Genomic DNA, 23,279 nt, shown 5'->3' with positions numbered 1-23,279 from the left:
GGAGAATGTGTTTTTTTGTTATGATTAGAATGTGTTTAGGTTTATATATGTGAGCTTAATCATTCCTTAATCATGTAATTAGCCAAATTGGAATTGTTAGTGAAAATGTGAAATTTCAAGTGAGGGCAAAAATGGAATTTCCATAGGACAGCTCATGCCAGCTCACAATTGGTTTCAACATGTCCAAAACACCATATGTGAAGTGTAGAAACAATTCCCATTGCAATTGGTCATGTATTTCTCAAACTCACCATGTATTTGCAAAATGTCCATTTTTGTCATTTCCATTTTTCATGCCAAAACTCAAACCATGTGCATTAACCATGAAATGAATATTCAAACACACTTAAAATGCCATTCCTGAGGTGTTGGAAAAAGTCCCATTCAAAAATTCCCAATATTTTGACATTTGGACAATTTTGCCCCTGGTCCAATTCAGCTGTCCAGTTGAAAAGTGACTTTTTGCTTGGGCCATTTTTGGGAAATTCCAATGATGCACCCTCAAAGTACATGTCAAATGGAGTTTGTGCATATAAAGAACTTGCAATTTGGACAAACCATGTGGAAGTTATGGCCTCCTGATTACGGTCTTTTCTGAAATTCAATGAGCCATATTTTGCAAACCGTACATTGGATTTTCAAGTTCTTGGACTTTTTGGAAAGGTGAGAACAAGATCTACATCTGTCATGTTGAACAATTTTTCATTTGAAGCTTCCTTGGACTTCTGTTTTTGAGGTCAAAAACTTTCCATTTTTGGAAACTTCAATTACAAGTCACTTGCTATTTTTGGCAGTTTTTGTCCTGACTTGATTTTCTTCATTTTTAAGCTTTGAGATGTCATTCAACACTTGTTCCAACATGAATGAAGTGTCTTCAACTCATTTCCACCTCCACATCCATCAGATCAAGCACAGTTGACCACAGTTGACTTTTCATCCGATAGATGAATCTGGCAATGCATAGATCAATTTGAACCCCAATCTTCAACTGCAATGGCTCAAGGGTGAAACCCTAGCCTCAATAATCACCATTTAATCACAAAATGAACCTCAAAACCATCATAGACCCCATCTCTTGATCCAGCCCTGATTGGCCCAATGCAACTGATTAGGGTTGACCAGTGGTCAAAACCCTAATCTCAAGGAATCTTCTTCAATCTCCTGATGACATCCAACCATGATGATGATGATGTATCACTTCAATCAAGATGAAGATCAATACCCTTGAGAATCATAAAACCCTAATTCACAGCCCAATCCTCAGATGGCCCATGATCAATCAGTAAAACCCTGGCTTGCACCTTCTGACTTCCTATCTCCTGATCAAGACTTGGGAAGATAGCTTGCACACTGTAACCACATGATATGCAATATGAAATGCCTAAAATCCTAAGATGATATGCAAATATGTTAATGCTAGTCCCAAGAGAGGAGGGCAAATTTTGAGGTGTTATAACATGGATGGTGAATCTGGTCGAAGAGATTATAGGGAAGAATCATGGAGCAATTACCATGAAGATCGACAGCATGTCTGCTATCAATCTGGCGAAGAATCCGGTAGCGCATGGACGAAGCAAGAACATCAAAATAAGGTTCCATTATCTTCGAAAGCAGGTAGAAAAAGTGAAGCTGAACTTGGAATGCTGTATAATTGAGAATAAGATTACAAACATCATGACGAAAGAAGTGTATGTCGAAGTGTTTAAGAAGTTAAGGTCTATGATGAATGTAGATAGCTTAGACATAATGAATTAGGTGGTGTATTGAATTATAATTCCTTGTATCGAAGCAAATTGCTCGACAGAAGCAATGAAGTGTCAAATCACCTAGGTGTCAAAATGTCGAAGAGTATCTCGACTGTGATGTTAAACTTAGCTTTATTTGTTTATTTAGCTGAGTTAGTTCGGTTAGATTTGGTCCTTGCTTGAGAAGCAAGCAAGCCCAAAATCTATAAATAGAGAGTAACCTTTATTGATTGTAATACATCACAACTGAAGTGTAGTTGCACAAGTTGAATAAATCATTGTTTGTGAGCAGAGAGAAACTCTGCAGAAATTCTTCTTTTTCTTCCCCTACTTCGATAAAACCCTAATTCCCTTTCTTCCTCAAATTAATTTTCTTTTCTTGTTTTCATCATCACTGTGCAGCGATACAATCTTGCAATCAAGGTTGGTTGATTCACTCGAGTGAAAGAGTGAATAACAAAAGAGAGTTTGGTCGGTTGATCGAATCTTGTTAATCAAGATTGACTCAAAATTACTCAAAGTTTTGGGTTTAATTCCAACAATAATAAAAATTGTCGTGCACTACTTGTATTATTGTATCATGCGTATTATTTTTAATTGTCTCTAAAATTTGAATTTAACACTTCGAGAAGAAAATTATCAAATTATCTTAAACATAAAAGGCTCCAAATAATCTAAACTTGTTATCTTACATCTTGTTATCATAAAAATCAAAATTAAAGGTCATTGTTTTTTTAACCACTTTGGTCCTACAATCTCCCTCTTTTTTAGGATGATAAACATTTGTTTTTTAATAATCTAAACTTTTAAAAGGCTCCAAATAATATAACATGATTTTAAAATAATCTATAAAAAATTTAAAAACAAATAAGTAATTTTGAAGGATATACACATAATACTACTTATAAAGCAAAGTAAATAAGTACCTTTTTGTTTCAAGAGAGTTATCCCATCCGTTTATGAATCTAAATTTCTCAATGAACACTTAATCCTATTTTTTCCATCTACGAGTTGAAGTTATATATTAGGGGTGTTACTCTATTTTTATTTTGTTATTATATAAATTAAAAGTTAAATAAGAGAAGTAGCCTAATTTTTTGGAAAGAAAAACAAATTTTCTTCGACTAAAAAATATACTTTCTTATTAGTTTGTTTTTTTTAAACAAACAAACTTTTCTAATCAAATATAAATAAATAAAATTGTCTTTTTTTTTCAAACAATAAAACCAATTTTATCTATATGCATGTACGGTTTTTCTATTCATAAGTATATTTTTTAAATGTATATTTCAAAATATTATTTGAAAGAAGAAGAAAAATTAGAGATTAATTAATATGAACGGTTAATATAAAAAGTTTTACACTTTCAATTCATCATCATCATCCATTTACATTACTTTATAGTTGATTAAAAAAAAGTCATACTCTTTGTAACATCTAACATTTCAGATTAACTGATGGTGTAAAATCATTTTATATTATCAGTGTATTTCAAATAAATAAATAAAATTAATAGACTATTTTTAAGGCCTTTAAAAAGTAACCATGAAACAAAATGGCGAGAGTGACACGATTAAACTTTTTCAATAGATTTATAAACGTTTTTCATTTTATTATGGTGACCACTCCTCTTCCCTTGAATTTAGTTGGATACTAATAGCCTCATCTAATAAAACAATCATATTCAATGTTATGTGACTTTTTAAATATTTTTTATTAGAAAATAAATTAATATTTTAAATTAATTTCAATTAGAGGTACGTGTATCCAACTACTTATCATGGATATCTAAGAATTTGTCTTTTAGTATTTATTTATTTATTAAAACAAAGTGAATTCACAATTGGAAGTTAAAAATAAATGATGCAAACAAGTATGTATGTCCCGCTTAAATTTATCGTATATAAGTCCACAAAAAATAAAGTAAAACAAGACGAATATAATTGAGGGTACGGACTTAAAATTTTGGTCTACGTGGTGCAGGGCGAGACCGCAAACACTGCACCTTTTAAATCTAAACTTTTAACAAGTGGGGACAGAGAGATCATAATGCTCAATGGATCGAGTCAAGTTTACCATCCCTGTAAACTCCTCTATTTTAATTAATTAAATTAACTTTTTATTTCGAACTTAGTTATTTAAACGGCTATAATAGTGTTGTTATCTATGATAAATAAATATATGAAAAAATGAGCCTAAGGAAAATTAATATTTTTAAATTTAAGAAAACGTGTGTTGTTGTTGTTGTTACTTTTAATTCAAGTTTGAATGAATATATTAATTTTTATAAAATGCATAAGCATATATGTTGTGAGTTTGTGTGAGTAAATTAAATTAAATTAAAACGTAAAAATACATAGGTTGGATGAACATATACGTGGAATAACCATTAACTTCTCATATTCTTTTTCTTACCATAAATTTTAAAAACTAAAAAGAAAAAGAAATGTGATTGGACTAGCTTATTTTAGGGGATGGTAGATAAGAGAATGAAAAGAGAGTGAAGAAGATATAAAGAGTTTCATGCTTTGTCAAATTTACTCGGGCATAGTCAAATTTACTCAACAATATCATATATGAGTGACAACTTACAAGTAATGCAAATTGAAGAGATCACCAAGATTTGAAACCAGGCGTATCATAAAGGTCTTGATTTCCTAGATCATTGTCCAAATGCAACAAAAAGAAATAAATAATAAGGAATCAATATCCAGACAAATGTTTATAAAAATTACATGTTAATTGAAGTGTTGTTGTTCACATGTTAATTTGTTTTGATCAGGTAAATGAATATTAACCCTCAAAATAAAAATGAATTATTCAATCTTTGTCGTGCATTCTTAATACATGTGATTAAGCGAATATGTGTTATTATTACTAGCGTTCAAACGGGCACTCTCGTGCCCGTTTGTCCGCTTATTTTTTGTGCGCACACACGTAAAAATCGACATAAATATTTTTAACAGAAAATGTATTAAATTTGTATCAATTGATGCTTTGAATGTTTCTTTCTTTCTGGTATTATAAAGTTTGTTTTCAAAATTTTGGTTGTAAAAGTTATTTTCGTTTGTTTACTTATCAAGAAAGATTATATGTACAAAAGTTGTTTTCCTTTTTTAGTGTAACCTTTGCTCTCTCTCTCTCTCTCTCTCTCTCTCTCTCTCTCTCTCTCTCTCTCTCTCTCTCTCTCTCTCTCTCTCTCTCTCTCTCTCTCTCTCTCTCTCTCTCTCTCTCTCTCTTATATATATATATATATATATATATATATATATATATATATATATATATATATAGGTTTGTTGTATTGACGTTTGGTTGGGCACTAGTGTATATATTTATGTAGAGGTAGCTTGTTGCTTGTTTGTTTGAATTTGCAGTTGATTATGATGGTGGTAGAAATGGAGACAAATTCACTTCTAGTAACAAATTAAGTTGCAAGTATTGAAGAAATTAAGGTGAAGTCGTCTTTCTTGCTATGTGGGAACTCCATGTGAGGAATTAAAATGAAATTTTGAGGCTCAAGAGAAGATGGTTCAGAGTTCACACAATCTTCATTATATGACATATTCGAAACAATGCAAGGCAAAGCATTGAAAACTTTAGTAGGAGGTTTATGTTAACACATACATTGCTTAACTTCATAAATGCTCTTTACACATGTCTCTAAATCATACAAATATTCCATGTTATTCTTAAATATATTAATGTTGATTACAACATACTATATACCTTGTTCTTTATTATGTTTCACCGAGTTGTGCACCTGGTTTTGCATAAACTTGTTCATAAACTTCTACGAACCTTAGACATGACTTATTCTTTTTTATCAAACTACTAATTTTATTAATAAATTATGCAATAAATCCCTCCATGTTAGTAAACAAGAGTGGTACAATAGAGAATGGGAAATTGTGTTTGTTGAATGGTTTGAGAATGTCCATAAAAAATGTATGTAGAAATAGAGGTGGAGAGTTAGGTGAGATGAATGGTTCTTGTTCTAGATGTGGGGCATTATTTATATGTGAGAAGACTGATATATCTGATAAAGTGAAGTCATGTTATAAATTAACCAACAAATCTGAAGCAATTATGTTAACTTATTTTAATGGGTAAGAGAATCCAACTTTAAGTGAGAAGTTGGGTAAAGATGGTTTAGGAATAAATTACAAAGGTGGTTGTTGAGTGTGGATTTAATTTAAACATATGTTTATACATAAACATATAAGTGATTCATTAGACGATATGGTGGAATCATATGGAATAATGGATTTAGTTTTAGTAGGTTAGTCTGATGGATTGGAATTTCATTGATAAGTGACTAGTATCGTACGCGGTTAAAATACATATAAACTTTTAATTGTAATATAATACAAGGTTTATTAAACCTTAAAGGCCTTTTAATATCAATAACCAAAAATAAGAATGAAAACATAATTAAATCGGGGTTGTTTGCGGAAAACAAGTTATGATTAAACAAAGAGATCAATTGAATTAAGGAAACTAATTAATTACGGCGATTGTAATGGAATATATCACAAATTCCAAAAGATGTCCATATGTTTATTTTATTATTTTTTAGTGTAAACTTAATCGATGATCAGCCTTACACGAATTGAAACTGAATATTTGTTACAAATTAGTTTTGATTCTTGCACAACAGTTATAAATAAAACATAATTATTTCAAACCTACAAGTATCATTATAGATTTCAATATACTCTATTCAAATTAAAATAACAATTGTTTAGATTAAATTGAATAATCTTATTCTGAAATGAATTATCATTCGATTACTTCAATTCAAATTATAAACAAACACAAATTTCAATTATTCATCAATAGTTAGTATTGAGTTCATAACTCAACAAAAACATCAACACTAACATAGACTTTCTACTTGTATCAACAAAAACAAAAACATACACCACTAGAAAAATGCATTTTAGCTTCCCCGTTAGCGTAAACCACTGATACCACCGCTATTTAGCGTCGGCTAAACCCACGCTCATCTCATGCTACAAGTCTTTTTTATTTACATTTTAAAATTATTTTTATTTTATCAATTAGACATGGCATCGTCGATGCTAATTATGTTCCTATTTTTGAATTATTTTTATTTAGTTATTTTATATTAGTTAGACACAACATTATCATTTTTTAATTATTCTTATTTGATTAGTTAGACACCACATAAATAACGCTAATGTGTTGCTCATAAGTTTATAACTCTTGACCTTGTGATATTGTCCAAAAGTTCAACCAAGTGAGTTATAACTGTTAGTTGCTTTGTATTGTTGCGTTAATATTATTATAACATTTAGTTTTCCAAATTTCCCCCAAATTCTTTTTCCCTCTTATTTTTTCCTTTTCACCAAATCTTTCCCCTTTTCCCTTTTAGTAGTTTTCACTCTTCCGTATTTCTTTTCCCTCTTGCTTTTTCACGTCTGCATTTTCCCAGCTTTTCTTTGTCAAACCCTAATTCCCAATCCCAACCCAAAATTCATGGAATCATCGAATCACTTGAACCATTTTCACTATTTCTTTTCCAATCATTGAATTAAACCTATTTTCCAAATCACTAAACCATTTTCAACTGAAACCCTAATTTCGTATGTGTCGCTCAAATCCACAATGAGGTCATCTCCATATGTGTATCTCAAATCTGTTTCATTTATCGCATTTGTAAGACCGGTTGCAATCTCATCTTTGTTACCAATGTATGCCTAATGCCTATTATCCTTGTTTATTTGATGAATCATAGAATAATGCTTACTACTTTGTTTTGTGTTGCTGGAGTGTGTTGAGAAGAACAAGAGGTTGTCATGATGGATCTTACTGATGACCTATTGCATATGGTAAGCCAATGTGAAGTAGTAGTTTTTTGTGACACTTATGTCTCTTTTAAATGAGTTTAGTTTTTTTTATATATGCGATTTATAGCAAAAGTGTCTTTTTTCTCCATGATTTTTCTCGTATGTCCATTTTCTCTACTTGTGAAATTTAGGTTTTCTCATTTATGGATCAGACCAATCTCTGCAGAGCTCCTAGAATTTGTAAGTAGTGGTGAGCTGTTATTACTCGTGAAGATTTTTGAAACAATTTGAATTTTGAAGTTGGGGATTATTGCATCTCAAAAAAATATGATCTTTCGTAGGGAGCTCACACGCTCGCGGAATAAATGATTCGAATAGAGTTGCCACCAAACTTTATTTATCCTAAAGAAGGAAAGGGAAGATATCGATAAAACACTTTAAAGAAAAATAAAATGGTTGTCGCAACCATATTCGGGTTCGGGGGTCGATTACGCAAGAGGAAAATATTAGCACCCCTTGCGTCTATTGTACTCAACGGGAACCTTTTAGTTAAACTTGCAATTGAATGTTAGCATATGTTAATTTTTTCTTCGAATGAAAAAAGTGCAAAAGGAAAGAAAAAGGGGTCACAAAAATGTTTTTATTAGGGTGCTTGACGAGATTGTAGGTCTCGCTCCTACGTATTCTCGGGTACAATAAGGAACTCAAAGCTTCGTAGTTCGGGTCAAGACAAAAAATACTTTTTGTTTTTTTTGTTATAACGCTTGATGAGACGATGAATCTCGCTCTTACATATGTCAAAGTGCGATGGAGAACTCAAAACTACATAGTTCTTGGAAAGACTACAATTTGTTGGTTTATTTTATTGAACATGTGTTTAGATCAAGTTCTAACGGTTAAACATTGGCTTTGTTTGCTCGCAGGCGAGGCTTAAGCGCTTGATTATTTCGCGGTAGAATGGACTAAACAATGTTCATTTATGGGTTTCGATCATACGGAGGAGAGAAAATATATGTTTAATTGCTTGAGTATATTTTTAGACTTGAAAGACGAACATTTATGACTTATAAGTGATTACCACTTGGGTCTAATACTCGGAACTATGATTGGACCTTTCACTCAGGTAGTCTTTTTCTTTTAATTTATTTGCAAAAAATATTTGAATATTTACAAGTGTTTTGAATGAAAGATAAACACTTGAGCTTACAAGCTACTACTCCAGTCTGATTTATAAGAAAAATAGACCAATTTCACGTTAATTAAGAAGTATAGTTAAATGCATGATTTCATGTGAGAGAGATAACATAATTACTAGTATACCCTCAATTAAATTGTCTTCCACTAACAAAATTAAGTAATTAATACAAGGATACTTTTGGAATAAAGATATTAAATGCACATAGATTTGTTGACATTTGCTTATATTTAAGGCCAACAAAATTAGAAGACCTTTGCTTATAAATAAGGCCAGAGGGAGTATTACAACTCGAGCTTAGTGTTCGAGACTATGACTGGACCTTTCACCCAAGTAGTCTTGTCGTACCTCGAAAAATGAGAACACGGCGCTCGGGAAGCGCAATCGCACGCCCGCGGGATGAACTTAACAGAGTCGCCACTGAACTTTACTTATTCCCAAAGAGGGAAAGGGAAAATATCGATAAAACCCCTAAAAGAACGACTAAGATATTGGTCATCGCAACCAAATCAGGGTTCGGGAGTCGGTTACACAAGGGGAAGATATTAGCACCCCTCATATTCGTTGTACTCAACGGGAACCGTTTGGTTAGTTGTGTGCGTTAGTGTTAGCTTTGAAATATTAGGTTTCTCAAGTTATTAATAGGGGAAATAATAGGACAAATAAGTTTATTTTTTATTAGGATGCGAAAAAAAGAAAAGGGAAAATGTTTTTGGACTTTTATTAATGTGCCTGACGATACTTTGAAGCTCGCTCTTACGTATCTCTGGGTGTAATAGAGAACTCAAGGCATACGTAATTCTGGGTAGAAAATGTTTGTTTGTTGATTGATTTTAGCGAAAGCTATTTTATTTCAATCGATGGAAAAACATCGTTTTCTACCCAAAACAAGTGTAAAACGGGTGTTTGCATCACATTGAATGGATTTCTACATATCAACATTCATGGGAAACCGTCATTCATCTTAACTCACATGATTGTGGACGAAGCATTGTCTTGCATCATATCGAGACGAAATACTTTTTATTTTGTGAAAAAGGGTTTGAATGGTCGCACGGTGGCAAGAAAAGAATTTGGTGTGTTTAATGTGTTTTGTTAGATGACGATTGCTAGAATAGTTGAGTAAGACAACTCGTATCCAAACAATCGAGGAGAGGAATAGAAGGCTTTATACCATCTCTTTTTTCATCTTTACTTGCAAAAGGATTTTGAATATTATTAATATATTTTGGATGGACGACGAATAATCAAATGGTCGAGTAAGGTAACTTGTATCCAAGTACCCGAGGAAGGGAATAAAAGGCTCTAGATCACCTCCTTTTTCATCCAAGCTATTATGAAAAACAAGTTTAGGCTTGGAAGTTTTTAATGGATGACAATTGTTCGAATGGTCGAGTAAGGGAACTCGTATCTAAACAATCGAGGAGAGAAATTGAAGGCTCAAGACCATCTCCTTTTTCACCCTTTAAAAATGGTGTTTAAGTATGATTACATATTTTATTTTTGAATTGAAAATAGGTTCTATGTTAATCGAGTTTTGATTTGTGAATGGAATGATTGATAGTTTGGAAAATGGTTTGAAATGGTTTGAAATTTGTGGTGAGCAAATGAATAAATGAAAATGATTGATAGTTTGGAAAATGGTTCGAAATTGTTTTGAAATTGATTTGAAGTGTTAGTGAGGATAGTGTGAAATTGAAATGTTAGTAAGATGTTTATGATTATTTACATGTGTGAGAGTATGAACATGGATGAAGAAATTACCTAATTACATGACTAAGCACATCGCAAACGACTAAACAAATAGTCAAGCAATATACTTAATCAATTAAAAATCAAATAATCAATTAAAATCTTATCGACTAATCAAATAAAATTTAACCAATTATTTAAGTACTAATTCAAGTAAATAAAACTAATCAAAGAAAGAAATAAAATAAAATAAACAACACATGGGGGTGCAGAAACGATTGGGTCGGGTGCAAACATTAAAATAATTGGTCCCAAATCAAAAAGACACAAAAAAGAAACCCTAACTTAAATTTGATTTATTAAATAATAAAAAAGAAAGCAAATGAAATGACAAGGGGAGAGAGGTGACTGCTACTTGAAAGAGAGAGAGGGAAATGATTTTTCAAATTTTAAATGTCACCCATCATATGATGACATGTGGCATGTTGATCTTTAAAAAATAAGAAAAATAAATAAATAAATAAATAAAGAGAAAACCGGAAATGAAAAACGGGAGTAACGGCTCCCTAGTCTGACTCATTCACTTGTTTATTTTTATAAATAAAAAAGAAGCAACTCCCATTAACATACTAACATGTGGCATTTGTTATTAAATAAATAAAAAACACAATTCGCAATACTTCTCCTTCCTGTTCAATCATAAAAAGCAGAAGGGAAACAAAACTCTACTTCCTCACTCTGAAGCCTACTCTCTCGATTGATACTCTCTTTCTCACTCAAACAAATATGCAAGCTCAATATTTTCAAACAAATTTCTAAAACAAAAGAAAAAAACATGTTGGAAATAATGGATAATGAAAGAAGATTATTGAACTGTGATGGAGCGGTTGTGTTTGGAGATGGCTAATTGAAGCTTGTTATGGTTTGAAATGGAGCTTCCTGACAAATGACTGCATTTCTGTTGCAGCTTCATTAGTTACTGTCATCATCTTTCTCAATGCATTATCTCTCAATATGGCCTCTGAATCATTGCCTTTCGCCGCCAAATGAGAATGTCTTTCAACGTAGTTAAAAGCGATTCGCTTGAAGATGAGAAGTGAGTTAACACACGCGACATGGATGGAAATTTGGAAACAAAGGTGGAAGTTTGTATGGTACAATGGCAGTTACTTGTTCTTTTGGTTTTCGGGGTTAAAACGTGATTGAGGGAAGTAGAATTTATTATGTAGTTGATGTGTGGGAAGTTAAAGTTATGGTTTTAATGGTGTTTAGAGGAAGAAAATCTCCCTTCCTTTTTCTCAGTGTTGTATGAGACATGAATCGGGCTCTCTTTTCATTTGTTTTTTAACTGAGAGATGGAGATATGTGTGTGTCATACCTAAAATTTTCCCTCTTTTTTTTTTCTTTTCATCTAACCTATGACTTGAGATTCATCTATACTCATTCATATGCATCAATCATTCATGATTAACACTTACTAACAAGCATCATAGATTCAAGGTTTATGGTTAATGAAAATTAGGGTTTTGGCTTGAAGATTGTGGTATTTCTCATCATGTGGAGTGAAACCCTAATTTTTGGATCCTTTGGGACCTTGATTCTTGAAGATTACACCATGACATTCATCTATACATCCCAACCCTAATTCTTTATTTTCCTCTTATGGGAGCCTGTGTTTGATCCTGTGTGTGTAAGACTTGACTTGCAAACCCTAATTATGGGTCCATGGCTTGAGATGTTGTTGGTGGAGCTTTATGTTTGGTTTGAAACCCTAATCAGAGATAGTTGGTATTCAGGTGCCTTGCTTGGTTGACTTTTAGATTTATGATTCCTCAAGATCTTAGTTGATAGATGCTTAAGGTATTGGAGGTTACATCTTTGTACCCATTCCACACCAAACCCTAGTTATTGATCTTTGAGGATCATGAATGATGTGACTTGCATTAAGGTGTAAGAAACCCTAGTTGTGGTTCATGGCATTGTTGCACTACTTGTGTTGACTTCTCACTTGGCTTGAGATTCTTGGTTGATACATAACTTTAAACTTTGACCTAGTAAACCCTAATTCATGGTGTTATGTGCTTGATCCAATGTATGCTTTCATTCATGTTTCATTTGATCTAAGTCTCATTTAAGTCATACTTCATCCATTGGTTTTCATGGTCATCATTTGGTCCAAGTTTCATTCCCTTCTCATTCATTGTTTCCATTAGGTGTCAAGGTCCAACTTAATGTCAATTTATTCGAGTCATTGTCAGTTGGGCCAAATCATTTCATGGTTATGGGATTTCAACCTCATTCAGGTCATTCAAAACTTGTTCTAGGATTCACTAATACATTTGTTCATATTAAAGTTGGAAATGGTCATTGTTTCATTAAGAACATTCTTCACTAAGAGGCATTTCATGCATAAGATTCATTGATTACATTGTCCATATACATTACATTAAAAATATTATAAAAAATTATATTTTGGCATAAGTTGACTTTTGGTCAACTGTTGACTTTTTGGTCAACTAGTTAACCAAAGTCAACTAATATTTTTTAATTCCTAAACCCTAATCCCCGTCTCCTTTTTCAAAGAGCACATCATGCTTGCATTTGTCCATCCTACAAACAAGGACCCAAAAACCAATTTTGTCAGTTAAGCATGTCATGTACCATATTTCATTCATAAGCCAATTTCAATCCAAATCCCTACATAGTTTAACCCACCACTTTCAATTATAATGGTCAAACCAAAACCAAATCTATTTCACTTCCAAACATTCAAATTCCATGCATATAATCCAAATTCCATTTTCCATTTAATTCAATATCTTCATACATTTAATCATCCCTAACCACAAATACAATAGTTCATTTCAACAAAGTTACAACTGTGAACCCTACAACATTTCGATATCCCCACAAGCCCCTAGTTCAAGGTACAAGATTACAACCATTTCAAATCAATACACAATCCAAAACCAAACATCTCAAACCATGTTCATTTTCATACATAACTACACTAAACCATGACCTAAAACTACACCTTTCCAAGCAAAACCAGCATGATACAAAGCCTTGCTTACACCTGACCTGCACACATAACCCACTACACTAACAGAACTACTTCATTCACTGTTGCCTGACATTTATGGATGAACATGATCATGGACACTTCGGTAGCATTTTCACTCACGATCGAACCTCTAAACGATGATGGACATTCTTTTAAATATTCCAAGATCATCCACCTGCAAATTTCACAAATCCAGACACAGTTAAACGCATTAAAATTTGCCAAATTCAATTGCAACATGTCGGAATTGTCCAAACATGTACAAGGCAAAATTCATGTTAACCGGCAAAATTCATAACTCAGCACCATGTCTCAAGAACATTTCAAAGCAAAACCAATTTCAGTTCACCTCACAAATTAACAAAAAAAAGGCAATTCAATTCAAAAATGCATTTTAACATGTAAAACCAACTTACATACGAATCTCCTTGACTTTTATAATGCATCAACTAACAAAGCAATTTCTAACACTTTAAAATCTCATAACTAACTAACGACATAGGAATCTCAAAGGCATTTCATTTTAAATTTTAATTTCATTTTAATTTCATTTCAAATCTAAGTGTAAGTTTTCATTTCATTTCAAATTAGAGCTCTAACAGAATCATTTCATGTAGTAACTAACTGATGAATTTGGTGGGAATTTCATTTGAATTTCGCATACATTTCCTAACAGAATTTGAGCCTATAAATTAATCATCATGTATCCAAGGTTCCCTTCATTTTTCGTTTTTCATCATAACTCATTTGAAGCTCGGAGCAAAATCAGAATGCAACAGAGAAATCAATTATTCACTTTTGATCTTTCTTCACAATCTCACGCAAGAATCACAATTCTTCACTCTCGATCTCTCTTTACGACAATTTTCAGAGTTTCTCACAACCTCGCAGTGATTCAGCGCTACTTGACAGTAATTCAAAATCAAGCAGAGGGAGGAGAAAAGGAAGCAATTGGAAATCAAACGAAGAAAGGCTAATATTTATACATGTCTACAACCGAAGCTTCAATCCGGTGAGTTTTTCGATATGATTTCGGCACCATTTTCCTTTTGTTTGCATGCATGATAATGAAGTGATTGAATTAACGATGAGAATCAGTGAGTCTTTAAACTGTGGTGATGAATTTGATCATAATCCGTGAGTCTTTTGTTTGCGTGAAAACTGAAGATCAGACTTCAACCTTATATAGTTTCTTCTCTTCCCTTTTGTTCTCTCAGTAAAACTAAAACCATTTTGTGAATAAACTAAAAAACAATTAACAATACGATTAGGATTGTACTCTGCGAGCCTTAAGCAATGGAGAAGGGATGAGAGTGGATAATTTCTATCCTCATTCTGAATATCTTTGGGTACGAGACAAATGACCCAGTTGCTTATTGTATTTATCTCTATTCATAGACTTTAGTATGATTCAAATCATGACTCTCTTTTCGGAATAAGAGCAAACTCACCTCATCAAACTCAGTTTTACCTTTGGCTTCATTTTTAGTTTAAAACCTTTTCAAAAAGGACATGTTACTTTTGTTCTACCGTGAATGAAGCTTAAGCCTCCATGTATAAGCAAGCAGTGTGTAACTGCTAGAGTGAGATCTGATTTCATCCATTCTATCGCAAGCGAATAGACGCTTAAGACTATCACGCTCAAGCATACAAACAAGTTGGCAGTAGAACGCGAACATTAATATTGTTCATTAAAAACAACTAATCCATCCGTCTTAGTTCCATGAACTACGGATCTTTGACTTTCTCATTGCACGGTGAGAATACGTAGGCACAAGGACCCAAATCCTTAGCGATCACTTTAATTATTAACCCCCATTTTCCCCTTTCATGAATAATCCTTAGATAGTAACACTCATTCTTGCAAGGAACATTCAAAACGGTTCTCATGGGGTACCATGAATGTGAGGGATGCTAATACTTTCCCCTCGCACAACTGAGTTCCTTAACTTTTTCTCTTCCCCTGGGTTTTATCGGTGTTTTCCCTTTCCCTCGGGAATAAATAAAGTTTGATGCCGACTCTATTGTGTCTTTGAGCGTGCAATGCGCTCGGGTATAATTCGCGTAGCTTCAGCGTGGTGTTTGGAAAGGTGGTAAACATGGAAAGATATGTTTTTTTAAGTGAAGGTGTCAAAGGAGGTGGTTTGAAGCTCGTTGTGTTCAAGGTTACGTTTCGGTTGTGGTGATGAGTGGGCTCTGAAGACGGTTATGTTGAGGTATTGGACTCGACATTGAGATGCTTGTTGTCCGTGCAGCTGTAGTCGTTAGATTTATGACGGAGGTGTGATGGTAGTAAGGTTGTATAGTGGCGCAAGGGAAGATAAAAATAGAGGGAGTTTATGTTTGAAGTTGTTTGAGTGATGGTTGTTTTGTCATGGAATTTTTGTTGTTTAAGGTGGAGAAGTGGAAGAGGAGAATGGTGGAGCAATAGGTGATATTTATGTTATTGATGAATCAGAGCAGACGGTGGTTTAAGGGAGTGTGAGTGAGAAACAAAGTGGTGATGCTTTATGGAGTTAGTATATGAAGAAAGGTACTATGAAGTTTGTGTTGAGTTGTGTGATGATGAATTGATTTGAAGTGGGTAGTGGTTATGTGTAAAGTGAAAAATAGTTGCAGGAAAGTGAGGGTGATGATGGATATGAGGTGTGTGCTTTATGGATGTTTCTCATGGATGAGATTTATGGAGGTTATAAAGGAAAAAATGGAGAGGATAGCGTTACAGTTCCCTTTTTGTTAATTTCTTTGTTACCTTTTTTTTTTACTTTTCATTTGAGAGAGAAAAATGAGCAAGGATTGGTGCAGTGCACAACTTTTTGGCGTGTTGTTATTGGTCTCTTTTCCAAATTGATGAAAGAATGAGGTGGCACCTCCTTCATTCATGTCGAACCAGGTTATTTATAGTGTACACTGGGGTTTAACTTTTTAATTGAATGTCAATAATACCCTTCGATATTCATTAGATATTTTTTTTGTAATAAGAATAAATTAGAACAAATTAATGAAATAAATAACTCAAGTATTTAAATAAAAAATAAATAAAATCAAAATAAATATATATTAAATTCTATTTATTTTTTATAAACATTTTAATAAACAAAATAAAAGGGTTTAAAATGAATAAAATTTAAGTGTAAAAATGCTCGAAAAAATAAAATGTGAAATAAACTTATCGGAAACATAAAGGTTTTGATCAGATTTGAAAATAAAAAATGACCGATTAAAAGACTAAGATTGTTTAAAATACGGTTGAAAAAGTAGCTGAAAAAATAAAACAAGCACGTCAGGTTAAACTACGTGAACCGTAGATTAATAATAATGACATCTGCATGCTTGATTTTGAAATTTTTCACCCGCTTATTTTACATACATTTGAGAACCAATTCAATCGGTCTGTTATAAATCCGAAAATTTATTCTGGTTGATATTTAGGCATTATGCAAGATGAAATGCATGTCATGTTTTATAGATGATGCAGATGTTATGATGCATGTATCGATTTATTGAATGAATGGCAAAATTGGGGTATGACAAGTCTTGTTCTTTTGATTTATTGTCAGAAGGTGACGTGTTTGTAGTTTGGTGAAATACAAGCATTTATGACTTATAAGCGATTACCACTTGGGCCTAATACTCTAGTTGCATCAACTTCAACACCTTCATGAACTTGATAATCATTCTCCTTATGCATATGAGATTTTATCAGCATGTTGGACAACATATTTGGCACATCATTATCACCATTTAGACTACTCAATTATTTTTCCTGGGAGTCTTTACTAAAAGGCATTAGATTGGCATGATGATTTCTCAAGGGTACAGACCTGAGTGGAACCTTACTCATACTTCCATCAAAATTTATATCAGATTTATCTAATACATACACCTTGTGATTGGATTTCAACACACTAGCTTTTGCTTCACCAACCATCATATCATGTTATTGGTTATTCGCACATCTAGACAAATGAGAAGGAATTATGTCATATAAATTGTTTTTCTTCGTCTTCTTCTTCTGAACCATTGTAAGTTGTTCAAAATTGGGAGGACCTCTATCCTGACCATTAATCTTCCCATTAATGACCAAATCCTCATGAGATAATTCGTACTTTTGAGAAATATGTTGAAACATCTTAGTCGTTCTTGCCTCTTCTCAAGGTTTCAAACTCTTGTGGCATGACTTAAGGTTCTGGACAAAGGGTATTCTACTGCTGATCATGTGAAAAAAAAATCATTAGAAGTCTACATAAACGTTGGAGACCTATGGTAACTGCTATGAAGTTATCAAAGGATCTGAACAACATTTCTCTAGAAGAACTGGTTAGTTCTTTAAGAAGTCATGAAGTTGAGCTTGAGGAAGATGAGACAAGGAGAAAGAGAAAATTTATTGCTCTAAAGTCTTCGGGAAGATCTGAGAAGACAAAGCTCTTCAAGCAGAAATAGATAAAGATTTTGAAGAGGAATAAGAAGGAGAATATAAATTGTCTCTTCTCTCCAGACGTGTCAATCAACTCTAGAAGAAAAGGCAAGGAAAATTCAGAGGACGAATAAGGACAAATGTTCATTCTAAGTCTAATTTTGGATTCAAGAAAGTCGGAGATGGCAAAGAATGCACGTGTTTTGAGTGCAAGGAGCCAGACCACTTCAAGAATGAATGTCCCAAGTTAAAGAAAGACAAACATAAGAAGGATTTCAGAGGAAAAAAGAAGGGTCTAATGGCTACATGGGATGATTCATAGTCCTAAGAAGATGACTATGAGGAAAAGCAGGCTAACATGGCGATGATGGCATACATTGAAGCTCATGCTGAGACGATTCAATCAGAATCAGAATCTGAGTCAGATTCTTAAGAGGTATTTGCTAAACTCTCACGTTATGAGCTTGAATTTTGTTTATTAGAAGTTATGGACAAGTATCAGAAGCTTCTGGACAAATACAAGGATCTGAAGAAGATTCATGTATTTGAATCAGAAGCATATTGTAAGCTTCAGAAAGATTTTTAAAGTTTGAGTGAAGAAAATTTTATTTTGAAAAACAATAACTTTGCGCCTCAAAGCAAGAGTCTCAAACCTAAGAAGAAAAATCTTTCAAAAGCCTCTACAGGTTATGGTGATATCATAAAGAAATATGAAAAATATTTCCATAAAATTCTTGCTATAAGCCTGAATAGAAGCTTTATAGCTTCAATGATTTATGGCGTAGGCAAAAATGAAACAATAGGTATTGGTTATGATTCTGATGAAGAATCTGATTCTGAAAAAGATAATAAACCAAATACTCTTCAGTCCCATTTTGTCCCTTCTTGTAAACAAAACGGATTTGTGCCTAAAGGTAAAAAAAATTCAAAACCTAAGGCTAAAGCAAAACCTTATTCTCGTTTCAACCATGCATTCATGTATAAATATCCTGCACAGAAACCCAAGTTTGTTAAAAACTTTGGGAAGACTAACTCCAAAGGACCTAAAAAGATGTGGCTACCTAATGATAAGATAATATATGTTGAAGATATCCTTAACAGCAAAGTTGAGACACCAATCATGGTACCTAGACTCTGGATGCTCGCGACACATGACATGAAGAAGGCATATGTTCCAAAGTCTGGAACTTAAGCCTAGAGGCGTCGTCGGTTTCGGAGGTGATTAGAAAGGGAAGATAATTGGCTTCAGAATAGTAGGTAATTATACTCTCCCTTCCATTACTAATTTTTTTAAGTTGAAGGATTATTGCATAACCTTATGTCCATAAGTCGATTAAGTGACAATTGTAACACCCTTCTAAAATACCCCAAAAATTATTAAAAAAATATAATAAACATATAATCAGAGTAATAGTGCACCAAGGGTGTCACACAAACATTCCACACCATTTAACCAATATAACAGTCATGCTCTTTTATTTAATTTAAATATAAAGTATTTGCACAATTACGCAGCGGATAGAGATCAACTCAATCATGCAAAACATGTAACATCACATGTAATTTAGTTCAACAACAACCACAATAAAAATCAAAGTGTTCCCGCCCGATGTTACATCTATCAGAGCATGACCCATAAGAACTACTCTAGACTCCAAGCATTAGCTTCTACTCGACTCATTTCTCGTTACCTGAAAAATAGGTTGTAAGGGTGAGTTCCTCAATCAATATAATAAGCATTATAGAACAACATGTAATGCTAAGTAAATAACACATCAATTCACCCTAACCAGACTACGCATTCAGCAACGGCAATATCCGTCCAAACATCATATTCAACCATAATATATATCATATGTATAATCCTCAAACCATATTCAACACCAACAACACAACACAACGATTTACTCACTAATTCCTCACAGTGGGAATTAGCCACAGCCCCAAAGGCTATGCCATGCATTCATTATGCAATGAGACTCCATGAAATGCGGTACCGACTCTTCTCGAACATATAGTTCAAGCTCACCGATCCCTCCAGATACGGCTACTGAGCTCACTAGTCCCACTCATTGAGATCTAATGCCTCACTCACTAATTCCTCACCATGGGAATTAGCTACAGCCCCAAAGGCTAGACTATGCACACTAATAATCTAGTATGCAACATCAACAACAATTCACAACTCACTGATTCCTCACCATGGGAATCAGCTACAGCCCCAAAGGCTAAACTACGCATGCTAATCACCTAGCAATACAACATCAACAACAACTCAAGAACAGACACATGCTCGCACTCTATGCCATCGAACAGTCTATTCACAACTGCCTACAATCACAACATCATGCATAATATATACATTCACCGCGTCATATACATCATTATACATCAGCAATATTTCATCACATAAGCATGTCAGATTATGCTAAACAACCACTACAATATTAGTACATTCTAATATTACATTTCCTGCTCAAAACAGCGGGAATAGATCCCTATTACACCATAGGCAACATAGGCCAACCCTCACATAGGTACACAACAATTAAAACAACAATTTTTCCATTCTGCTACAGCGTTAACCGGTTAACGCCCTGGGTTAACCGGTTAACGCAGCACAGCACGCCTCCTGTCTCAAAACTTAACAGTGTTAACCGGTTAACGCCCTGGGTTAACCGGTTAACGCAGCACAAACAGCCATATATCAGAAATCACAACAGTGTTAACCGGTTAACACCCTGGGTTAACCGGTTAACGCAGACAAAACAGCAATAATTCACAATTCAACACAGTGTTAACCGGTTAACACCCTGGGTTAACCGGTTAACGCAAGACAGAAGCTGTTCCTGCGCTAACTCAAGGCAGAATGCAGAATTCTCCGCATTTTCCGCCATTGGAGGACTTCCGGACCTCCGAATCCGATTCCGTAAAAAGCTATACGATCGGAAAATTACAACAGACTCAATTACCGATTTAATTTCAACTTCTCACGCGGTTCATCCAACAAATTTTCAGCATTCACAATTCCCAATTAGGGTCAAATTAACAGCTTATTACTACCCATCACATATTCTCCCATAATACCCATTAATCGAGATAAACCCCCCTTACCTTGACAATCCGGCAGAATCTTTGAGCTTCAAGCTTTCGTTCTCCAACCTTTGCTCTTCAGCTCCTCTTCTCTGCCCTTTTCCCTTTTCACGATGCTTCTCTGTTTTGTTTTCACGTGAAATGTTTTTCCAAAAATGAGAACTTTTTCCTTATTCCAACATATATATATTTTCCAATAATAATAATCCAAAATAATAATAATAAAATTTCTAATTATTCAATTAAATTAATAATTACATTATTAACTCAATTTAAATAATTATTTTATTATTATCGGGGTGTTACAACTCTCCCCCACTAAAAGAGTTTTCGTCCTCGAAAACATACCTCAAGCGAACAACTCTGGATAAGACTCCTTCATCTTACTCTCCAGTTCCCAAGTCACGTTGCCACCTGTTGGTCCTCCCCAAGCTACCTTCACCAAGGCAATCTCTTTACCCCGCAACTGCTTCAACTCTCGATCCTCTATCCTCATAGGTGATGTTTCAACAGTCAGGTTATCTCTCACCTGTACATCATCTACTTGGACAACATGCGACGGATCATGAATGTACCTCCTCAACTGAGACACATGAAAGACCTCATGCAAATTCGCAAGCGACGGCGGTAAAGCGATACGATAGGCTACTTCTCCTATCCTCTCCGAAATCTGATAAGGACCAATAAATCGAGGTGTCAACTTCTTCGACTTCAAAGCTCGACCAACACCAGTTATCGGAGTAACACAAAGAAACACATGATCTCCCTCTTGGAACTCAAGTGACTTCCTCCTCTTATCATGATAACTCTTCTGACGACTCTGAGCAATTCTCATCTTATCCTGAATCATCTTAATCTTTTCCGTAGTTTGTTGAACAATCTCCGGTCCAACCACAGCACTCTCACCGGACTCATACCAACATAAAGGTGTCCGACATCTCCTACCATACAAAGCTTCAAACGGTGCCATACCAATGCTCGAATGAAAACTATTGTTGTAGGTGAACTCAATCAAAGGCAAATAACAATCCCAAGCACCTCCTTTTTCTAAAACACAAGCTCTCAAAAGATCCTCCAGTGACTGAATCGTCCTCTCAGTCTGACCATCAGTCTGCGGGTGATATGCAGAACTCAATCTCAGTTTAGTTCCCAAAGCCTTCTGCAAACCCTCCCAGAACTTCGATGTAAATCTAGGATCTCTGTCCGAAACAATACTCGACGGAATACCATGCAAGCTTACAATCTTCTCAATATACAACTCGGCTAACCTCTCTAACGGATAATCCATTCTGATCGGAATGAAATGAGCCGACTTCGTCAATCTATCAACAATCACCCAAATGGCTTCAAAGTTCTTACTTGTCCTCGGTAACCCAGAAACAAAATCCATACTGATACTATCCCACTTCCACTCTGGAATAGCCAACGGTTGCATTAGCCCAGACGGCTTCTGATGCTCAATCTTTGACTTCTGACAAGTCAAACAGGAATAAACAAAACTCGCAATCTCTCTTTTCATTCCCGGCCACCAAAATAACTTTTTCAAATCATGATACATCTTCGTAGCTCCAGGATGGATACTCAAACCACTACGATGTCCTTCCTCCAGAATACTCTTCTTAAGCTCAGTAACATCCGGAATACACACCCGACTACCAAATTTCAAAACACCATTCTCATCAACTCTGAATTCACCACCTCGACCTTGATTCACTAAAGTCAACTTATCAACCAAAAGCATATCGGATTTCTGACCCTCTCTGATCTCCTCCAGAATACCACTCGTTAATTTCAACATTCCCAGTTTAACATTATTGTGAGTACTCTCACACACTAAACTCAAGTCTCTAAACTGCTCAATCAAATCCAATTCCCTAACCATTAACATAGACATATGTAATGATTTCCGACTCAATGCATCAGCCACTACATTTGCTTTACCCGGATGGTAATTCAAACCAAAGTCATAATCCTTCAGAAACTCTAACCATCTCCTTTGTCTCATATTCAGCTCTTTCTGATCAAACAAATACTTTAAACTCTTATGGTCACTGAAAACCTCAAATCTTGATCCATACAAATAATGCCTCCACAACTTCAGAACAAATACCACAGCTGCCAACTCTAAATCATGTGTCGGATAGTTCCTCTCATGAACCCTCAGCTGTCTCGAAGCATAAGCTATAACCTGCTTATTCTGCATCAACACACCACCTAAACCCAACAATGAAGCATCACAATAAACCTCAAATAATTCCGA

This window comes from Lathyrus oleraceus, chromosome 4 (assembly GCF_024323335.1).
Source record: "Lathyrus oleraceus cultivar Zhongwan6 chromosome 4, CAAS_Psat_ZW6_1.0, whole genome shotgun sequence".
NCBI lineage: Eukaryota > Viridiplantae > Streptophyta > Magnoliopsida > Fabales > Fabaceae > Lathyrus > Lathyrus oleraceus.
The sequence above is the reverse complement of the archived record's forward strand: the minus strand, read 5'-3'. Positions refer to the sequence as shown.